The sequence below is a fragment of the Macrobrachium nipponense genome, chromosome 18 (genome assembly GCF_015104395.2).
Source record: "Macrobrachium nipponense isolate FS-2020 chromosome 18, ASM1510439v2, whole genome shotgun sequence".
NCBI lineage: Eukaryota > Metazoa > Arthropoda > Malacostraca > Decapoda > Palaemonidae > Macrobrachium > Macrobrachium nipponense.
The window spans coordinates 20,170,155-20,193,907 of NC_087211.1; the positions used below are offsets into that span (position 1 = coordinate 20,170,155).

General features: G+C 42.2%; 1 protein-coding gene and 1 long non-coding RNA gene across 2 annotated transcripts in view; one reads left to right on the plus strand and one right to left on the minus strand.

Moving 5' to 3' along the window:
* The window catches only part of LOC135196909 (uncharacterized), a 349,582-nt gene that overhangs the window by 124,322 nt on the left and 201,507 nt on the right, over nucleotides 1–23,753 (minus strand). The gene's annotated exons all lie outside the window — the stretch shown is intronic.
* LOC135196908 (uncharacterized) lies at nucleotides 15,720–18,436 on the plus strand. Its single transcript, XR_010310511.1, has 5 exons — nucleotides 15,720–15,991; nucleotides 16,136–16,218; nucleotides 16,348–16,788; nucleotides 17,055–17,137; nucleotides 17,502–18,436. It is a non-coding gene; the product is annotated as an uncharacterized LOC135196908 (long non-coding RNA).

Consider the following 23,753-nt stretch of genomic DNA (forward strand, 5'->3'; position numbering starts at 1 on the left):
TTGAGGTCGTTTGGGAGCCACCAGGATCATCCTGAGATTGGGAGTGACCAGTGCTCGGCTGATCACTTTCCGAATCAGACAAAAGGGAGGAAAGGCGTAGACAAAGAGGTTGTCCCAGGGGTGTTGAAGAGCGTCCTCTGCAGCTGCCCATGGGTCCGGCACGGCCGAACAAAAAACTTGAAGTTTTTTGTTGTGCCGGGTGGCGAACAGGTCTATGACCGGACGCCCCCACAGGTTGAAAAGCCTTTCCGCCTTCTTCTGGTGTAGGGACCACTCGTCCCTATCACCTGATCCCGACGGCTGAGCTTGTCTGCTACTACATTCCTCTTTGCCTGGAATGTAGCGTGCTGACAGCTCTATTGAGTGAGCCGTGGCCCACTCGTGCACCTGCACGGTCAACTTGGTGTAGCGGGAGAGACAACTAGGCCCCCCTGCTTGTTGACGTATGTCCACTACTGTGGTGTTGTCGCACATCAACACCACCGAGTGTCCCACCAAGCCCGAAGCAAAGTGCCCTGAATTGGTACACCGTCCCGTCGAAGATGAAGCGGAGGTACTTTCTGGAGGACTGATGGATGGGTATTTGAAAATACGCATCCTTCAGGTCCACTGAAAGCATGAAATCGTTCTCCCTGATGGAGTCTAGCACGGAACGTGCCGTCTCCATCTTGAACCGAGTCTGGCGAACAAATCGGTTCAGGGGAGAGAGATCTATCACCGGGCGCCAGCCCCCCGATGCCCTTCTCCAACTAAGAAAAGGCGGCTGTAAAAGCCCGGTGACCTGATCTGCTACGACTTCTACAGCTTTCGTTTGGTCAGCATGGTCTTGATCTCCTGCCGAAGAGAGTCGTCCTTTGAGGATCCTAGAACATATGTCTGAAGATGGACCGGGTTGGAGGTGAGGGGTGGTCGAGATTCGAAGGGTAGTAGATATCCCTCCCGAAGGACGTCTACTATCCAGGTCTCGGCACCGTAGCGCTGCCAAGTTGCCCAATGGCTCGCTAGGCACCCCCCCAACTTCCGGCAGCTGGTGAGGGGGAACGCCGTCCCTAGCGTTTCCCACCTCGCTTCGACTTCTTCCCAGCCCCTCCTCGGGGAAAGGAGGGCTGGGAGGAGGGCTGGTTACGGCCTCCTTAACCAGAAGTTAAAGCAGGAAGAGTCTTTCCTCGGGGCTTCGATGGAGCAGCCGTCTTAGCAGCCGAGGAAGCGCTAGCTAAACTCTTAGGCTTAGCCGCAGTTGTACGAGGTTGCCCAGAAACCTTCGTAACTGCCTGGTGAACCAGACGGTCACTGTCATCAGTGCGCCGTCTCTCCACCGCAGCGTCCACCATCTCTCTGGGAAAGAGAGCGGTGGAACTCTTCATTGGTCCGTTACGGAGTCCATTTACCGCCTCACGCCCAGCCCCCTTGGCTACTCGTGTAAGGACAGCGTCCCTACGACGGAGAACCAAGTTGGCCCACAGGTTTGCCGTCTGATGGGCGAGGTAGGAGATGGCCCTACCTCCAGACTGGCACAGTCTCCTGAAGTCGGGGTCGTCTTCGAGGGCAGCGCCCCCAGAGTCGGCCGCGACCTGTGATACTGTGAGGGACCACAGATCCAACCAAGAGACTGCCTGGAAAGCCGCCATAGCGGTAGCTTCCAGACCCAGTGCCTCCTGCTGCGAGAACCACAAGTTCTCCGACAGGAGCTGCTGCAGGGACACACCTGGAGTTAGCCTAGCTAACTCCGGGTTAACCTGTTTGGGCGGTATTGGATCCACTGATGGCACGTAGAACTTCCGCTGTCACTGCAGAGGAGGAGGAAGTAGCTTGGAAGACCGTCCTGACTTAAGTGAATCCTCTCGTCCTGAGACGAAATTCTCCACCTGGTCAAGGACTGAGTCTGCAAGCTCTGATCGCGGCAGTCCCACCGTCAATTTGGGTTCCCTCTTCGGGCCCCAAAATGACTCGAGCCGGGACGTGGGCTCAGATGGTGGTAGCGGCGATCCTTCCCCCAGGTCGTTGTGCTGACGAATCAGCGCAATAACCTGGGCAAAGTTCCTCTGGATCTCGGGAGTTACAGCGTCCTGAGGAGTAAGACCGTCCAGTCCCTCCAACAGGAGCAGCTCTCGAGACCCTCCCCCTTCAAAAGGAGGAACAGCAACAGACCCCTGACGGTCGCCTCCAACCACTTGCGCGTACGACCTGGCTGGTCCTAAGACCACGCCTGGTGCGTGCGGCATCGTGACGGGATCGTGAGCGGCGCACCTCTCACGATCACTCCTAGCTACCTCGCTCTTCCCGGTGTAGCCCGAGGAAGTTGAAGGTAGTGGAGAGACAGACCTGACGCTCCCCCCCCCACCCCGCTCGCTGGCAGGACCAGCGTACGTGGGGGGCTGCAGCCGATCACCAACCCGCGGTGGGGATCGATCTGCAGGCCTGGCCGTGCCGCTCACCTGTGGCGAGCGGCTCGACTGAGCACGTCGACCCCGGTCCCGTGCGTCAGACGAGCTGCTGCTGGCCACCGTCTCCGTCCGGTCCCTGTGGGAGCGGCGGTCAGGTGATCTGCAGAGCTCGCTTTCGCGGTGAGACCGGTGAGCGTCCTCACGGCACGTCAAACCGCTGGTACCAGCCGAAGCTGGTACCGTCGGTCGAGGGGACCTCTTCCCAGCCTCAACCCGTGGCCGGTCCAGGGGAGACCGTCACGTCAACAACCCGAGGTACCGGCTGGTCGCTACGAGAGCGGCCGCTGGCCTGGCGAGAGTCACCTGTGCGACTCTCGACAGTCTTCTGCTCCGTGCCTCGGTCATGACAGTGAGCGAGCTCAGGCGTCTTGACTTTGGCTGCACGGTCGCCCGAAGGAGACCGTACACTCGGAACTTCTCGCGGACGAGAAGCCGAGCCGGTACCTGGCTTAGCAGCAGCGCTACCAAGACCAGGCGAGGATGTACCAGCAGTAGCCAGCACACCCTTGGTCCCCGTCTTCTTCTTCTTCTCAGAAGAGGAGACGGGCCCTGTTCCCGAGGGAACAGGAGGACCAGCAGAAGCACCCCCCGTCACACCGGAGTGAGACGGGCCCTTCGAAGGTCCCGCAGGAGCCTTCTTAGGGGGGGAGGAGGCAGCCTTCTTCTTCGGCTTGGAAGCCTTAGAAGTCGAAGGGGGAGAGGCGGCAACAGACGACGAAGAAGACGATGACGACACCTTCCTCTTCTTCTTCCTCTTCTTCGTCAGCTCCCTCAGGACGGACGTCAGGTCTTCCATCCACGGAAAAGTCGGGCCAATTGCCGAAGCAACACGGCCCGACTGATCCTGTCCGGAAAGACCTGAGTCCGGGGCAGCACCTCCATGACGAGACGAGACGCGACGTGGGCAGGGGCAGGCACGGCAGGAACATCAACAGCAGGACCAGCACCAGCTGGACCAGCACCAGCAGGACCAGCACCAGCCGCAACATCAACATGAGCGTCACACACCGCGCGCCTCGTAGGAGCGGCGCGAGCGGCTGGGCCAGCAACACTAGCTGCAGGTACAGCAGCATAGTCCGGCGTCACAGGCATCTCCAACTCAGCCAGTTTCATCATCGGGACGGGCGGCAGGTCCAGGGGAGACTTTTCTTTTCGGACAGCGAAAGTCGGGGGTCGGCAGCACATAGAATCCAGGTGGAGGCGGCACGCCCCTCTTAGGTACGGCAGCAATCGGCTTTTGGATTGATGCAGTGGGGGTCAAAGATGCAATGTGTTGTGTGTAAACCACATGAGGAGGGGCGGCGTACGCTGGGGTAGACACTGTATTCGTAGTCGTTGTGACTACACCATGAGTTACTACTGCCGACCCCGCCAGTCGTTGAATTAAGCCCTGGATACTGGGAGCGCCCTGCAGTCCCAACGACGCCCACACCTGTCCAAGGTCGTCACTCACAGAAGGTACACCTGAGAGAGGAACAGTCGGGTCAGTTAGAGGGGCACCCTCACGCCTGGGGGAGGACGAACCCCACCCAGAGCGGACGGAAGACCCCGAATACAATTGGACATCCGGGTATCAGGCGCCCTCCTCCACACTCGACGGATCGAGTGAGGAGAAGGACTCCGAAACCCCCCCTGCAGGGGAAGGCGCAAACCGTGGGGGCTGAGCTGGAGGCAGGAAGGATGACGAGGTATCCGTCACCAAAGGAGTCGCTGGAGAGCTTTCCGACGACTCCTTGGTCGATCTACGCCTCTTCCTACCCTCATACAGCAACCCACTTGGCGGCCTCGGACCAATTCATACATACATTACATGGTTCGGTTCGGGAACATTCGCGCCCCCGACACCGATAACACAATTCATGTGGATCTATATCAGGATAAGAGCGAAATCCGCCGCATTTACGCCCCTCCAGCCCGGGACACACTCTACGGGCAGCTGGTGGGCGCGGCGAAAGCTCTTCGAGATCCATAATTCAGTCACTTTACAAATCAATGAAAATGAAAAAAAGAATACTTACAATTTCATTCACAACCACAAACAAACCAGTCAGAAGAAATTGTAAACACATCCAAAGCACACGACGAAATAGCGGGCAGAGCGATGACGAGCACGTCCTGTCACACCACGGCCGAAAGCAAAAGTGATTCTTCACCGCTCGGGCGCGCGGCGCGCGCACGATCGGACAAGCAGTTAACTACCGTTCTCCCCTTGTTCGAAGCTTACGACCGTCCCAGCTGCCGCTAGTTACCTTCCTATTGTTAAAGGACCGAGGGTTTGTATTACGTATCGGAACAAATTTTTTTTTCCCCTCCGCGCGCCGATTCTCGGCCGAAAATCTCTGAAACGCATAGGTCACATTCTCCTAATATTTGAGCCTTTTCATATTACGCTTTTTTTAAAGGTTTATATATGGAAATGTGCGCAAAAACATGCACAATATAACAAAAAATATTGGAAGGTTGTAGCATTTCTCATTTTTGAAATATTTGCATATAAAGTGCGATAAGTACGAAAAAAACTATGATCGGTCAACTTTGACTCAACCGAAAAGGTCAAAAAACGCATTTATAACATAAAAATCTTACAGTCTAGTAATATTCAATCATTTATCTTCATTTTAAAACAAATTGCAAATCTCTAGAACAATATCTCGATTTATGGTGAATTTTTGAAAAAAAAAATTTTTTCCCCTCCGCGCGCCGATTCTCGGCCGAAAATCTCGGAAACGCGAAGTTCACATTCTCCTAATATTGAGCCTTTTCACATTACACTTTTTTTAAAGGTTTTATATATGGAAATATGTGCGCAAAAACATGCACAATATAACAAAAAAATATTGGAAGGTTGTAGCATTTCTCATTTTTGAAATATTTGCATATAAAGTACGATAAGTACGAAAAAAACTATGATCGGTCAACTTTGACTCAACCGAAAAGGTCAAAAAACGCATTTATAACATAACAATCTTACAGTCTAGTAATATTCAATCATTTATCTTCATTTTAAAACAAATTGCAAGTCTCTAGAACAATATCTCGATTTATGGAATTTTTTTGGAAAAAAATATTGTTTTTTTTCCCCTCCGCACGCCGATTCTGCGCCGAAAATCTCCGAACGCGTAGGTCACATTCTCCTAATATTTGAGCCTTTTCATATTACGCTTTTTTTAAATTTTTAAAGGTTTTATATATGGAAATGTGCGCAAAAACATGCACAATATAACAAAAAATATTGGAAGGTTGTAGCATTTCTCACTTTTTGAAATATTTGCATATAAAGTACGATAAGTACGAAAAAACTATGATCGGTCAACTTTGACTCAACCGAAAGGTCAAAAAACGCATTTATAAACATAAATACAAATTCTTACAGTCTAGTAATATTCAATCAATCATTTCTCTTCATAAAATTTAAAAACATATTGAACAAGTCTCCCTAAAGAAACAATTATCTTGATTTTAATGGTGAATATTTGAAAAAAATATTTTTTTTTCCCCTCCGCTTGCGCCGATTCTTCGGCCCCGAAAATCTCCGAAACGGCGTAAGTTCCACATTCTCCTAAATATTTGTGCCTTTTCATATTACGCTTTTTTTTAGAGGGTTATATATGGAAATGTGCGCAAAAACGTGCACAATATAACAAAAAATATTGGAAGGTTGTAGCATTTATCATTTTTAAAATATTTGCATATAAAGTACGATAATTACGAAAAAAACTACGATCGGTCAACTTTGACTCAACCGAAATGGTCAAAAAAACGCATTTGTAACATAAAAATCTTACAGTCTAGTAATATTCAATCATTTATCTTCAATTTAAAACATATTGCAAGTCTCTAGAACAATATCTCGATTTATGGTGAATATTTGAAAAAATATTTTTATTCCGTCCGCGCGCCGATTCTCGGCCGAAAATCTCGGAAACGCGTAGGTCACATTCTCCTAATATTTGAGCCTTTTCATATTACGCTTTTTTTAGAGTTTTATATATGAAAATGTGCGCAAAAACATGCACAATATAACAAAAATTATTGGAAGGTTGTAGCATTTCTCATTTTTTTTATATTTGCATATAAAAAAAAATTTTAAACAAAAATTTGACATTCGGTCAACTTTAACTCGTTCGAAATGGTCGAAAACTGCATTTGTAAGCTAAAACTCTTACAGTATCGTAATATTCAATCATTTTCCTTCATTTTGAAACAAATTGCAAGTCTCTATAACAATATTTCGATTTATGGTGAATTTTTAAAAAATTATTTTTTTACATCCGCGTGCTACGAATTCATGCATCATTTTGTGATAATATTTTCTCTGTGTTGCTTTTATCGTTTTACAATGTGTTATATATCAAAATGATCGCAATTTAGTGCACATTACAACGAAAAAAAAGTAACTTGTTACCTCTAACCGTTTGGCGCACAGCGCGATTTGAATACAATTATATATGAAATTTCGTTTTTGCGCTATCATATATCGCATTATTTATATATGATAATGATAATTTTTTTCATTTCTGATGGTTGCATACTAAACTTCAAGCAATGACAAAAAAAGGAGCCAAAAATGAACTCTTAATCTTGAAAACTAAGCGCGCTGTGATTTTTTGAAAAAAATATTTTTTCCGCTCACGCGCTCACTCTCAAACCCCTCCGGCATACGGGAGTCATTTTTTTTATTTACCGCTTCGGCGTTTAAGGGTTAATCACCTCATGCAGCCAGAATGAAATGGTGTTCTTGGACACTTTCCCTCTGGACAGGCCATTACTAACAAAAAGTCTATGACACCTAGGCCTTAGGTGATGAGTTCTTTTTAGATAGCAGCACAGAGCTCTGACAGGACAAAGCCAAAACTCCTGCATATCACTGTTCACAAACTCATTCAGGGAGGGAATTGAAAACGAGGTAAATCTGCATCATGAACAGAGGGATTTTGAGTCTTTAGCTACGAATTCCGGGAGAAATTCGAATGCCACAGACCCCCAACCCTTGGGTTTGAAAGAGGTGTTTCACATCATAACTCAGGCCATGAAGTGCTACATCTCTCTTCGAGGAAGCCAAGGCCAAAAGGAAAACTGTCTTTAGAGTCAGATTCCTGACTGTTGATTGACGTAGTGGCTTGACTGGAGCTCGAATGAGCTCACTCAGGACCAGAGTCAATTCTTCAAAACTCCTGAACAACATCGAGATTTCCAGGATGAAAAAATGTCTATGCCCTTCAGGTGCAGGACCAAACCCAAGGCAGCACTGTAGCCCCTGACAGCCGAGACTGAAAAATCTTTCTCATCTCCGAGAAAGATTATAAAATCCGCTATCCGCTGAAGTTCCGAGTGGAGAGAAATCCCGTCAACATCCCCAATCACAGCAGACAACCCACTTGCCCTGGTAAACCGTTGATGAAGATCTCCCGAGAGCTGGACATCTGCCCAGCCGCTTTGCGAGAAAAGCCTCTCGCTCTCAGGAGAAACTTGACAGTCTCCAGCCATGAAGTGACAGAGACATTACCGACTGGTGAAACCTTTCCACCTGAGGCTGGCTAAGGAGGTTGTGCCATGGGGGAATTTCTCTCGAAACTGCTGAGAGAAGAAACAGGTCTGGGAACCACTCTGCCTGAGGCCAGAGAGGTGCCATCAAGGTCATCCTGAGATTCCTGGAACTTATTACTCTGTTAGGATAGGCTATTAACTGCTACATATGGAACTGCTTTAACTTCTATTAACTACTACATATGGAACTGCTGTAACTTCTATTAACTACTACATATGGAACTGCTGTAACTTCTATTAACTACTACATATGGAACTGCTGTAACTTCTATTAACTACTACATATGGAACTGCTGTAACTTCTATTAACTACTACATATGGAATTGCTGTAAATACAAGCAGTCCCCGGTTATTGACAGGGGTTCTGTTCTCGGCGGGGTGCTGGCAATTTCTGGCACCAAGTTTTGGTTATGAAGTCACCATAAATTGCAGATTTTATGAAGCTAGACAAGCACCATAAAACCTGATCGCCATTAACTGAGTCCGCAGATAACCGGGGACTGCCTGTATCAGCTATAGAAGTTACCCTAGGGTCCTCTACTGTGTAGGCTATGTGCCAATCTTTGTTACTTATTGGGAGGCATAGAGCCCTCCATTGTCCATCAAGTTGAGGTGGGACATATTGCAAAACAAAATTGGAGAATACAATGTCCCCCCCCCATATTTGCAGGGATGCATACCGGAACACCCCCCCCCCCCCCCCCCCACCCCCGTGCCCAGCAAATAGCTAGAACCTGCAAATGCTTGGAACCTCCCTCTAAAAATGATTATAACTGCCTATCTTGAATGAGTAAATGCCAAAGTATCCCTAAAAATACCATCCTACATCAAATATATATTAAAATATCATCCTATTAGGGTACACTTTAATCTTTGAAATATCATTGATACTATTTCAAACTAAATATTACATTTTATGGTTAAAATACATACATACATACTGTATGACTTACTTAAGTACGTGAAAATAATCCAGTCCCCACCATAATTATTCAGTCTTGCAGTTACTATTTAAGTCAGAGAGAGAGAGAGAGAGAGAGAGAGAGAGAGAGAGAGAGAGAGAGAGAGAGAGAGAGAGAGAAACATTAAAAAAAAACCTTTCACGAGTACAACATACGTAAATAGGGTACTCACCAGTGATGTATGTTGAATAAAGATGATGATGATGAATTAGCCGTGCAGTCCGATACATGACAATGAAGATATGACTGCATAGAAAAGCAGAGGAGTTACAACTCCTCTGAGGGCACCTCTTCACCTTCAGGAGGTGCTTTGGGAGGCACTTCTTTAGGTAATTTGGGAGGCAATTCTTCAGGTGATTTAGGAGGCACTTCTTCGGGCCATTCAAGAGGTACTACTTCAAACGATTTGGAAGGCTTTGGAGGGTCCTTCTTCGTACATGCAATGAACATGGTGATTGGCAGCTTCTGTCACTACTTCTTTGTGGTGGTGAGGGCTTGATTATAGGGCTCCAATGCCATGTCAAGAATGTTGGAAAACTTCAAGGAGCATTCTATGTAAGGATCCCATGTTGCAACAAACTCCAAGACATCGTTCATCATTCTCCAAACTTGGAACAGGCGTTCTAAAGTCAGGCAGCCCTCCTCCTCCTGCTCCTCTCCTGAACCTGAATAGTCTTCTTCCTTGCTGGCTGGGATCATCAGACCTTCCAAATTTTGGTCTGTCTAAACTTGAGGAATGAAGCTTTCATGAAACCAGTACTCCATAAGGACTTTGGTAATACCAGGCCGTGGGATTGTGTATCCAGAACACAGGCAGCAATGCCTGCCTTGTTTTTATTTTTGAATGCCCTGGGATTTGCAGCCTTGTAAAGGAAGCCTAGTTTCAGCATAAAGCCAGCTGCATTCCCATACATCACGAGGGTTACCCTGTCCATTTGTGCCTTGAATCCAGAGGTTTTATCTTTGTCCAAAGTATGTCATACATACACTTTTCTGATTTTACTTTTTTTTTAAAAGTACCTCACTGTGCTCTCTCTCTCAGACTGAAATGATGGGCAACTGCAGTGATACTTTAGCCCTCCTTCAACATATAAGAACTTTCACCTTCTTGTCGGGCTTCATTACGGTTTTTCTTTCTTTTAGGCTCTTGGCCAGAAGCCTTAGTAGGAGTAGGGAGCTTTTTAGAGGCCATTTTTGGCATGATTCACATGGATTTTTGCTGATACATAAGACAGCTTCGCAATTATCTTCATGTATATCAGTAACTTTCTATGCAGTAATGCTAATGAAGGAGAGATGCGTAATACCCACAATTCCATCTTTGCAAGATGGGACTCTCGTTTCAACCAATCAATGGCAAGTGTACAGCCAATGAGCGACATGGGAAATGAATCCTGCTTCTGGATTGGCTGCTCTGCAGATGACAGCCAATAGTGTGTCAAGTATCATTTCGTCTGGGTACTGCTATGAGATGGCGTCAAGGCATCATAAGGTTTACTATCTGTGGAAAGCTGGCTTGGGTGAAGCATCTTTTAAGAAAAACAAATTGTTATTGAAATTTTGCTGTGTTTACATCAACTTATTACACAACTGTATTATTTGAAAATTAATAAATTTGTTTTCATCATAAAACATGTATTTAGTCACTAAAATATACTTGGTATGTTGTATGCATGTAAATACTACATACCGCAGACGAAGCACAGGTACCTTGCTATTCCGGTTGTCTTACGTATTTTAGATATGCTCTGAGTACTTATAGTATCATCCTAAAACACTTCATGTACAAACACATCAGATTTAGAAATCATCTTAAACAAACAAAACATTTTATAAAATATACAGTCTGCACAAAATGTCAATGAGCATAGTGTACCCACTTGACGCAATACATACAGTGCAATGTTCTTTCTTTCTACATTTTTTTCTATTTTATTCATTATTTTTTGCGTGCGCGGTACAGTACTTATTCACTACTGTGAATTCAGAATAATTCTTTAAAATGTCTTCCAATAATTCTTTCAAATGTCCTCTAAACATTCTGCTTCTCCTAAGGCTTCTGGCAAAGAGCCTAAGTGTCAAGAGGCCCATACTGTTAATGACAAATGAGGAGAAAATAGACATGATTGTCATGTTAAAAAGAGGGCAGAAGTTTTGGAGAAGCAGCAGCCCATTACAGTGTGACAAAGTGCAGTCGCCTGCATTGAGAACCGGTATGAGCAGGCAAAATACTTGGGGAAGCCATTCTTGGAAAAGAACCCTCCTCCCTCTTTAGTACTGTTATCCCACCAACAGACCAGGCCTTTGAAAAATATCGTGGTCTCTACAATTTGATCAAGGATGTTAGGGAAGTAAAGACAATGGTCAAGGCATGGGATAAAAATAAAGAAAGAGCCACAACTTCATCAATACTATTATACCTTCTTTATGCAGATGTACAATTACTCAGGAAGGCGGTGCCTCCCAAAATCCCTGACAAAGCACCTCCTGAAGAAGGTGAAGAGGCGCCCTCACAGGTTCTGTAACTCCTCTACTTTGCTGTACAGTCTATCTTCATCGTCATTCATCAGGCTGCACAACTATACTAATATCATCATCATCTATAATCAAAATTCATCACTAGTAAGTGCTGTATGTTTTATTACTATTATTATTCATTATATAAGACAGGCAGTCCCCAGTATACGACCATTTTGACTTATGACGTTCTGAGGTTACAGCGCTTTTCTATTATATTAACCCTTAAACGCTGAGCCGGTATTTCCGCAAATGTCTTCTGTATGTAGGTGGGGTTCGGGAGTGACCGCTGAAGCGGAAAAAAGTTTTTCAAATAATCACAGCACACTAGGTTTTCAAGATTAAGTTCATTTTTGGCTCCTTTTTTTGTCACTGCCTGACGTTTAGTATGCAACCATCAGAAATGAAAAAAATATCATTATCATATATAAATATTAGAATATATGACTTCGCAAAAAAAAAAATTCCATACAATTGCGATGATTTTGTTATATAAAAAATTTTAAAACTATCAAAGCAACAAAGAGAAAATATTATCACAAAATTATGCATGAATTCGTAACGAGCGGACGTAAATTTTTTTTTTTTAAAAATTCACCATAAATCACAATATTGTGCTAGAGAGTTCCCATTTGTTGCAAAATGAAGATAATTAATTGAATATTACTAGACTGCAAGAGTTTTAGCTTACAATTTCATTTTTCGACCATTTTGGTTGAGTTAAAGTTGACCGAATGTCGATTTTTTTCTATATACAGGCGGTCCCCGGCTGACGACGGTTCCGGCTTACGATGTTCCGAGGTTACGACGCTTTTTCTTAAATATTCAATAGAAAATCCGTCCTGGGTTACGACGCTTGTTCCGAGGTTTCGACGCTGACGCTTCCGACGCTCCGAGTTAACGAAGCTTTTAAAAAACGCATGCTATAATAAAAATCCTTTATAGTTTAGCACAGTATATAATAAAAATATGTTTTTGGTTACATTAAAACAAAAATTTTGAGGTTATGATGATTTTCGACACTTTTTTTTTTTTTTTCGTATTTTTTAAATTTTTTTAGTGACGCCGCATATGCGGAACTAGTTTGCAGGCGAATGAATACACTAGCTTGGGATGCGCAGTTTAAAACAGTCCAAAAGCGCAAATAATGAAAAAATCATTGCTTGTTTCCAGTACATAATTAAAAAAACTAAGTTTCTGGTTAGATTACAACGCAAATTCCAAGGTTACGACGTTTTGTTATGCTTTTTAACGATACCTCATACGCAGAACTAGTTTTTGAGCGGAGGCGCATAAATTAATTAACGCTATTAAACTGTATGGTAAATTGACCGAACAACGACCTCGGACGGTCGAGGACGCTAAGCGTAACAATACCAAAGGACGCCACTTCAATCGCGTGTCTGCCTGAAGTTCAGTCGGTTGTGTGCTAAGACGTTGCTGATTTTCCTTGCCATTTTCGCAAATTTACAATGGCTCCTAAACGCCAAAGTACTTCCTCCGATGATAGTTCATCCAAGAAGAGGAAGGTCATCACGATGGAGGTCAAATATGACGTGGTGAAGCGTTCGGAGAAGGGAGAAACTAACACCGAAATAGGCCGTTCTTTAGGCTTGAGCAGGACCACGGTGGTAACCATTGTGAAGAACAAGGAACGTATTCTGAAGCACGTTAAGGATGCTGCACCGATGAAGTCAACGGTGATAAACGAGAAGCAACGTAGCCAGAGCATTGTTGAAATGGAGAAATTGCTCATGATCTGGCTGGAGGACCAGAACCAGCGACGTGTTCCGGTGAGCTTAAGTGTGATCCAGGAGAAGGCTAGAGCGCTACATGAGCAGTAGTGAAAAAGTTTGGCAAAGGCAGTGCTGGTGGTGAATTTTCCGCGAGTAGAGGTTGGTTTAACTGTTTTAAGGCTCGTGCAAATTTGCATATGTGAAGCTGCAAGGTGAAGCTGCTAGTGCTGATAGCGAAGCAGCAGGTAGTTTTCCTGGTGGTTTGGCCAAGATAATTAAGGATGGTGGCTACACGGCTGACCAAGTCTTTAATGTGGATGAGACTGGATTATTTTGGAAAAGAATGCCAAATCAAACGTACCTTTCCAAGGAGGAGAAGTCAGCACCTGGCCATAAAGCTCGAAAGGAGCGACTGACTTTGCTGTTTGGGGCCAATGCAAGTGGCGATTTGAAACTGAAGCCCTTGCTGGTGTATTTGGCCGAAAATCCCAGGGCTTTCAAGGGCATTTTCAAGAGTCAACTCCCTGTGATTTGGAAATCAAATAAGAAGGCTTGGGTTACCTTGATGGTCTTCGAAGATTGGTTCAATGACCATTTCGTGCCAGCAATGGAACGGTATTTGACTTCGAAGGGTCTGCCTTTTAAGGCCCTCTTAGTCCTGGACAATGCCCCTGGTCACCCTTCAAATTTGAGCGACATGCACCCTAGTGTGAAGGTGGTGTACCTCCCACCCAATACCACATCGCTGATACAGCCAATGGACCAGGGAGTAATAGCTAATTTCAAGGCTTACTACCTTAGAAGGACCATACGTTTTGCTTTGAGGGCCATAGAAGCTAACAAGGAGTTGACACTGAAGCAATTCTGGAAGGGCTACAACATTGCTGATGCAGTGAAAAATATTGCAAGTGCTTGGGACAAGGTGAAGACGACCACTTTAAAAGGGGCCTGGAAGAAACTGTGTCCACAGTTTGTGCACAGTTTTGAAGGCTTTGACCAGGCAGAAGACGTCGAGACTGTGACGAGGAAGATCGTAGGGCTAAGCAAGAGGCTGCAACTAGATCTTGAACCTGATGATGTAACAGAGCTGCTGGCTTCCCATGGAGAGGAATTGTCTGCAGAGGACTTACTAGAACTTGAACAACAAATGATTGAGGAAGAGGAGGCGGCACCAGAGCCAAAACCCAGGTCATTAACTGTGAAAGGCTTGTCAGAGGGTTTTACTCATCTGGAGAGAGCCTTGGCTTCTTTTGAGGCAGAAGACCCTAACGTTGCCAGGTTTGACAAAATAAAACGTGGAATGTTAGACTTTCTACAAGGAGACCCTGAAGGAGAAGCAGACGAAGAGAAGTGTGCAGTCCAGGCTTGACACTTTCTTTCACAAGTCTCCAGTACCACCACCTCCCACTCCTAGTCCTGGTAAGGAATTCTGAACTGTTTTACTAATTTATGTGTTTACATAGTGTACATATTAAAATGTGTTAATTTTTTAATGTAACAACTAAATGTAAGAGTAAATTGTAACTTCATTAATTTTTCATCATTTGTAATTTTATTGCAGAAGTGGTGACAGTTCCATCCCCATCCCCCTGTACTACCTATGACAGTTCCAGATCTCCCTGTACTACCTGTGTCAGTTCCAGATCTCCCTGTACTACCTGTGACAGTTCCAGATCCCCCTGTACCTGGACCCTCTGTAGCAGCCCGTCCACCTGTACGTGTACAATCAGGTAAGCAATTTCATTTTTCTCATTTTCATGTTGGAAATTGTTTTCACCCTACATACATATGTACACTAACTTACATAGTGGTACAATGTGTTTGATGTTGCATAACCTTATTTTTTTTTTTTCATTTCAGACCCCTTTGATAGTGACAGCGACCCATATGACCCTGAGCCTTTCCATGGTTTTGATGCCTCGCCCTATTCATCAGGTAAGGAATCCTTAACAAATTTGTATAAAATGTGTTATAAATTGCTAATAGAAATTTTATTAAAAGTGTACATATGCTACAGTTACATCCACCTTATATTTATGTACCCTATCATTCTTTCCAGATCTAGATGTTCCCTCATCAGTTGATACGAGTAGTATCACCTCTCCAGAGCACAAATCAGTTGATACGAGTAGTATCACCTCTCCCATTCCTTCAGGTAAAAGAATTCTTCATTTTTTATATTGTACATACATATTACACACTACATATGTCAAACAGTAATAACATGTGCAGTAGTTACAGTAGTAACTCTATCATTTTATATATTTTTTATCATTCCAGACTCCCAAGCACCTGCCCATCCCACTCCATAGCCCAGCCACCCACTCATCTACCATATGCCCATCCCAGTAAGCAAGCCAACCACTAGAATTTGGTAAGGACATTTTTTTTATGTTTTATTATTACATATGTAATAACCATGTTATGTATGTAACATACATACTATAATCATATGTATTACATTATCATTCCAGACTGGCATGCACCTGTGACTTACATAAACCAGACCTCTACAAAGCCTACATGTCTTCATTTTGCTGAAGGTAAGGAATTCTCAGTTGTGTTTAATGTTTGCATACGTACAATAAATTTTGTACACCTAAGTGGTTACATACTGTCCTTTAATATTAATTCTTCATTCCAGACTGCCCATCATCCTAGCCTGTTATCTGTGATAAAGCACACTGAAGTTAGGTTTGGAATGCATCCTTATCATGAATGCTCTACACCTCCACCTCCATCTCCCACAACCTAGGTAACAGCTTTGAGACTCACTAAAAGTTGGTAAGTTATGTAAGGAATTTCTAAATTAATTTTAGTATACTAAATGTTATATGTGATATTAAACCACTGTATGGTGCATATTACTGTATGTAACTTACTCTGCATAGAGGACTTACTGACAAAATTATTTTTTGTACATTCCAGAGTCCCCTGAATGATGTAGGCTATGGGGCCACATAAGACTTTGTGCATCCAGGGTTACATAGAACGACAACTTTAAACTAAAAGTAAGGAATTAATTAACATACATTAACTCTTTTAGTACTCTTGATATATCTACAGTAATTAACATATTGCATTCACGACTTTCTGTAGTGTATATTTTGTACACTAATTTTGTTACTTTTTCCTTCCAGAACCAACATTTTTCACACAACTCCAGGTTGTTACTAACAAATTACAAGTGTCATCAAGGGATAACTACAAGTAGAAGCACCATTTTTGGATGGAAAAAACCCTTCAGGAAAGTATACGTATCAAATGTAACATGTAGTGTAACAAAGTATGAACAGTAAGGTTTTTACATACAGTAGTATTACATACGTACATAACTTTTTTTTACAGAAATTTCCAACCAAGTTTGATTATGTACATAAATGTTATAAACCACTGTATGTATGGTTACTGTATGTAACTTACTAAACATACATACATGACTTAACTTTAATACTTTTTTGGTACATTCCAGAAAACCAGGACCCCCTCCATGATGCAGGCTATGGGGCCACATAAAACTTTGTCCAGGGTTACTACTACATAACATAGCACGACAACAGTAAACTACTACAGTACTAAAGGTAAGGAATTATACATAGTAGTAATTATCATACATTAAGTAAGTTTTATACTAAAAAAAAGTGACCAAGATCTCTCACATGGGATAAGTGATCAAGGTCCCTCATGGAATTACGTACTGTACACTCCCTGCTGAACAGGGGGTGTAGACCAATCATTTACAACATGCATACCAGTTGATATTAAACCAATGTATGGTGCATATTACTGTATGTAACTTACTATGCATAGAGTACTTACTGACAAAATTATTTTTTGTACATTCCAGAACCCCCTGAATGATGTAGGCTATGGGGCCACATAAGACTTTGTGCATCCAGGGTTACATAGAACGACAAATTTAAACTAAAAGTAAGGAATTAATTAACATACATTAACTAAGTTTTATACATGTTATATAGGTGATATTTAACCACTGTATGGTGCATATTACTGTATGTAACTTACTATGCATAGAGTACTTACTGACAAAATTATTTTTTGTACATTCCAGATCCCCCTGAATGATGTAGGCTATGGGGCCACATAAGACTTTGTGCATCCAGGGTTACATAGAACGACAAATTTAAACTCAAAGTAAGGAACTAATTAACATACATTAACTAAGTTTATCGTATATGTTATATGTGAAATACCACTGTATGGTGCATATTACTGTATGTAACTTACTATGCATAGAGTATTTACTGACATAATTATTTTTTGTACATTCCAGAACCCCCTGAATGATGTAGGCTATGGGGCCACACAAGACTTTGTGCATCCAGGGTTACATAGAACGACAAATTTAAACTAAAAGTAAGGAATTAATTCACATACATTAACTTTCTTACTCTTGATATAACTCAAAGTAAGGAATTATAAACTAAAAGTAAGGAATTAATTAACATACATTAACTCTTTTACTCTTGATATCTATAATTTACATATTGCATTCAGGACTTTGTGTAGTATTTTGTACTAATTGTGTTATACTTTTACCTTCCAGAGCTACCAGACTGGGATTTTAGTGTACTCCAGGATGTACTACCAAAGGATTAGTACAGTGTAATAGTGTATAGTGTATAATCTAACCTAAGGATTAAGTGTATTAGTGTATGTATATTAAAGTCAACTAAGGACTTGGTAATACTTCAAGATTGTGCTTTATAGTGTCACAAGAGTATAATAAAGAATATATACCTTCAAGAACCATCCTTTGGCATTGAAATAACCACACTACACATCATGCAATACTTGCATGTCACACAGGTAAGGTCTCTTTAACTTGTTATTAGTTTAAGGCATATTTCCAAGTGTTGTTCCGGCTTACGACGATTTTCGGCTTACGAAGCGCCTCAAGAACGGAACCCCTGTCGTAACCCGGGGACTGCCTGTATCGTGATATGCAAATTTGTTCAAAAATGATAAAGCTACAACCATGAGTTATTTTTTGTTGTATTCTACATAAAATTGCACACATTTTCATATATAAAACTCTGTGTAACAGCTAATATAAAACGGTGTAAAAGTTATGACAATGTGACTCAAGCATTTTGGAGATTTGGGGCCGAGATACAGCGTGGAGGGAAGGAAAAAGTTTTTTTGAAAATTCACCATAAATCAGAATATTGTGCTAGAGACTTCCAGTTTGTTGCAAAAGGAAGGTAAATGATTGATTATTACTAGACTGTAAGAGTTTTAGCTTACAATTGCGTTTTTCAACCATTTCGGTCGAGCCAAAGTTGATCAAATGTCAAATTTCTTCTATTTATTGTGATTTACATACAAATTTGTCAAAAATTATAAAAAGCTACAACCATGAGTTATTTTTTGTTGTATTCTACATGAAATTGTGAATATTTTCATATGTAAAAGTCTATGTACTGGCTAATATAAAATGGTGCAAAAATTACAACAAAGTGACCCAAAAATTTCAAAGATTTGCGGCAGAGATACCGCGCATGGAGGAAAGGGAAAAGTTTTTTTTTTCAAAAATTCACCATAAATCAAAATATTGTGCTAGACACTTCCAATTTGTTGCAAAATGAAGGTAAATGATTGAATATTACTAGAATGTAAGAGTTTAGCATACAATTGCATTTTTTTACCATTTCGGTCGAGTCAAAGTTGACTGAATATCAAAAAATTTTTTCTATATCATGATTTATATGCAAATTTTTTAAAAATGATGAAAGCTACAACCATGAGTTATTTTTTGTTGTATTCTACATGAAATTACGCACATTTTCACATATAAAACTTTATGTAAAGGCTAATATAAAATAGTGCAAATATTACGACAAAGTGACTCTACCATTTTGGAGATTTGTGGCCGAGATACCGCGCGCAGAGGGAAGGAATTTTTTTTTTTTTTTTTTTTTTTTTTTTTCAAAAATTCCAATTTGTTGCAAAATGAAGGTAAATGATTGAATATTACAAGACTGTGAGAGTTTTAACTTACAATTGCGTTTCTCAACCATTTCGGTCGAGTCAAAGTTGACCCGAATGTCGAATTTTTTCCATTTATCATGATTTATATGCAAATTTTTCGAAAATGATAAAAGCTACAACCATGAGTTAATTTTTTGTCGTATTCTACATGAAATTGCACATATTTTCATATATAAAACTCTATGTAACGGCTAATATAAAATGGTGCATATATTACGACAAAGTGACTCGAGCATTTCTGAAATTTGCGGCCGAGATACCGCTCGCAGAGGGAAGGTAAAAGTTTTCTTTTCAAAAAATCACCAAAAATTTAAATAATGTGCTAGAGACTTCCAATGCGCTGCAAAATAAAGGTAAATGATTGAATATCACTAGAATGTTAGATTTTTTGCTTACCAAAAACTACCAATATACAGGCGGTCCCCGGGTTACGACGGTTCGGCTTACGACGTTCCCGAGGTTACGACGCTTTTTCTTAAATATTCATTGAAAAATCCGCCCTGGGTTACGACGCTTGTTCCGAGGTTACGACGCTGACACTTCCGACGCTCCGAGTTAACGACGCTTTTAAAAAAACATACTATGATAAGAATCCTGTATAGTTCAGCACAGTTTCTCTCTCTCTCTCTCTCTCTCTCTCTCTCTCTCTCTCTCTCTCTCTCTCTCTCTCTCTCTTTGTATTTTCCGACAAAAATAATCACTAATTAGTGTATTTTGATGTTTATTTTCATGACTAAATACATTTTTATAATACAAAAATGATTTACTAATTTTCAAATATTAATTTTGATTAATACTGTATTAGTAAGTTTAATAAGTTGAAATGATATCACATAATCAAAATAATAATTCTCTCTCTCTCTCTCTCTCTCTCTCTCTCTCTCTCTCTCCTCTCTCTCTCTCTCTCTCTCTCTCTCTCTCCTACAAAGATGTATGTATTTTTGTATGATAATTAATTGATTTACTATTTTCAAATATTAATATTAATTTATACAGCAATAAAATCAATTCATTTAAGAAAATACCATAGTGAATTAGTAAGATTTTAGCTTATATTTAAAAAATTATGGAAGAATGAAGGAAATCCCACTCTTCTCTCAGTAACCTTTTCTCGAGATCCAGGTACTAAAACTGTCAGATATATCAAGTTCTGTGACAGCCAGGAGGGGGAAGAGCTGCAGTGTTGCAATCATGTTGTGTTCATAACATTCCCCCCCCCCCTCTCTCTCTCTCTCTCTCTCTCTCTCTCTCTCTCTCTCTCTCTCTTCTCTCTCTCTCTCTCTCTCATATTTACTGAGACTCGAGATTCTTTATGTACTTGTACTATTTGTTTTTATACTTTCAAATAATAATAATAATAATAATAATAATAATAATAATAACAACAATAATAATAATAATAACTGTAATTACAAAATTCATGTGATAGTATTTAAAAGAAAGGAAATACGTACTAATCTATCCATGTCACTTTTAATTAAGGTTAACTCACTCTTTCTCTCTCTTTTTTGCCACACAAGATAATATGTGTCATAGTGGTAACTCCCTCCCTCTCTTTCGCTGGAAGCGTTGTAACTCCCTCCCTCTCTTTCGCTGGAAGCGTTGTAAGTATTTTTTGAGAGAACAGAGAGAGAGAAACACTCTCTCTCTCTCTCTCTTTTACCGAGATGAAAGAATTTTTATGGTACTATTATGTAAAATGTTTATTGATAATTTCAGTTATTTAATAATAATAATAATAATAATAATAATAATAATAATAATAATAATAAAACTTTAATTACAAAATTCATAATGGTCGTATTTTAAAGAGATGAAAATGACCTTTCCATTTCACTTGTAAGGATAATTCCTCTTTCTTACTGAGATGAGAGAATTTTTATGGTAGATGCACGTGTTTATTATATTTTCAAATAATAATAATAATAATAGAAGTAGTAATAATACGATAACTAATTTCAAAAGAAAATTCTTCCCTTCATCTTTTTCTGTATCAATTTCCCTACCTCATAACTCCAGTGACACTCGGAGCTTAACAATGCCATACAATGGTCAACGAATTTAATGGTTTTATGTAATCTCTCTCTCTCTCTCTCTCTCTTGTATTTTAATGAAAATATACAGCAATTTGTGAATACACAGTGTTGCACATGAAAAAAGTAAATTAGTGATAATTTTAGAGATACGGCCCTAAGAAAAATTGCAAATTAGTGAAATTTTCCCTGTGGACATGTTTTCAAGAACGTCGTTCCGGCTTACGATGATTTTCGGGTTACTACGCGTCTTAAGAACGGAACCCCCGTCGTAACCCGGGTACTGCCTGCATATAATATATATATATAAATTTTTTTTTTTTATTTATTCTGGTACGAATACATAACTAAAAGGAATGCAGGTGAAAAACTTTTGTTTTGGAAGAAAAATAAATAATATACTACAAAACACCAATACAGATATATAAAAATTTGTAATAAATATATAACTAAATATAAAATCAATGCAGAATACTCACTCGTAATCCTGACTCTTCGTTCTGTTCTTGTTTTCTCCCTCCTCCATTGAAGAGTCTTGCATTATTTTCCTCTCGACATGACGAGGTACAGGTGGAGGAGGGAGACGTGCGCCACTACTGCTGATGGGCCGCCGCCCTTCGGTGGCCCGCTGCGTCCTCCACTGTTCTTTGGGCAGGCGCACTCCAATATATGACTGCAGTGTGGTACTTGTGGTCACACTCCACAACCCTGCAAAGTGCTATATTGCAGGTGCGACAGACGAACCGGATGTCTCTCCTTCTGCCATTCATATGGCACACCCGGCACCGTTTCTGCCTGTGCCCTTGTAGGGGGTTCAGTGTGTGATCCCAGGCTACAGCCAATACACAGGGTCCACTATCCAATGGGAAGTGTTGAAATCTGAGTGCGGGCAGGATTATCAAGGGTGACGGCAGCAGGGACGGCGGCAGCATGGGCAGGGGCAGGAGCAGAACGACCAAGGTTGGCCCTCCTAACATCTGCCCTTTCCTCTAGGGGCAGATCTGGAGCTCAGGGCAGGGGGGCGGTGATGGAACGCCACTCATCGAGATTAAAGTTTATGAGTGCATTCCCGGCCACCTCGAGAAACTGAATATGGGACAACCTCCTGAGATCTGAATTGTACACACAGTAGAGGAAGTAGGCATTCATGAGGGCCAACTGAAGTATGTATTTGAGGAGCTTCTGTGTCCACCTCCTGGTTCTCCTGGCGAAGGGATAATACTGGATGAGTTGATCAGAAAGATCAACTCCTCCCATGTGCATATTGTAGTGCCCAATGACAGTAGGCCACTCGACACGAAACCCCTCATATGTAACTCGGCCCTGCCGATGTGTCTTCTTCCGCTGAACCACCTCTTCTTGGATGGGCTTATGACTCGTCGTAATCATGGGGACGAGTCGGACCCCCTCGAGGACATTTGGGGCCCCACGCACCAACTGAAGGGTACCACTGACATGCACACCTGCTTCATACACTTCCTGGGCCAGGGATACTGAGTTATAATAATTATCCATAAACAGGTGGTATCCCTGGTTATGGAAACGATCCACAAGACCGAAGACAGTGTCACATAGCGTGGAGAAGACCCCTGAATACACCGAGAAGTCCACGATGTATCCAGTGTTGGACTCCATAATAAAAAATAACTTTACACCATATTCCTTTGGCTTCATGGGGTTGTACACTTTTATGCTAAGATGTCCTTTGTAAGGCATTATCCCCTCATCCCAAAGAAAGGTTCTTGCCAGGAACCACAAGAAACTGGCACCGTTCACGAATTTAATCCAACACTGGGCGTACTAAGATGAGGTGGTCGAGGTTATCCCAGGGTATGGCCCTTCAGCTGAAGGCGTTGAAATACCTGACCAATGCCAGGAAACTATCAAGGGCCATAATGCCAGCACATTGGGCGTACTTAAAAAAAAAAATTCCGCCTCCAATACGTATTGCCTGACATCGGCAGCAAGCATCATTCCAAAAAAAATGTGGAGCCCCAAAAAAGGTGCCATGTCCGTGAGATTACAGTCCCGCCAGCGATACGACAATGTCATCTGCAGTTCGTCACGGCAGTACCAAGCGTAGTCCGTCGTCTCTGCTACCAGGTATTCCAGCAATTCCCGTGTCAGAACAGCTGAATGAACTCAAGAGCAGTGAGAGGAACAGGTACAATGAGTACAGGTGGTGCCGTGAATGGGTGCATGTTAGGTGGGGTGGGGTCCTCCGACCACCCCTCGTCACTTTCGGACGTACAGCCTTCACCAAGGCTGGTGCGGCGTTGCGACCTTCTATGGGCATGTGCGCGCGCATGTGCTTGGGTACAGTTTCGCACTCGCAAACCCCCCCCCCCCCCCCCCCCCCCCCCCCCCCCCCGGCCCAGTAGGCCTATAACTATTTTTCCGCGAATATTTAAAACTTTTTAGAGTAGACGTATTTTATATTAATTAAGCACCCGAGAGACAAGTTTAGTCGATGTAAAATATGTCCAATAGGCGTTTAAGGG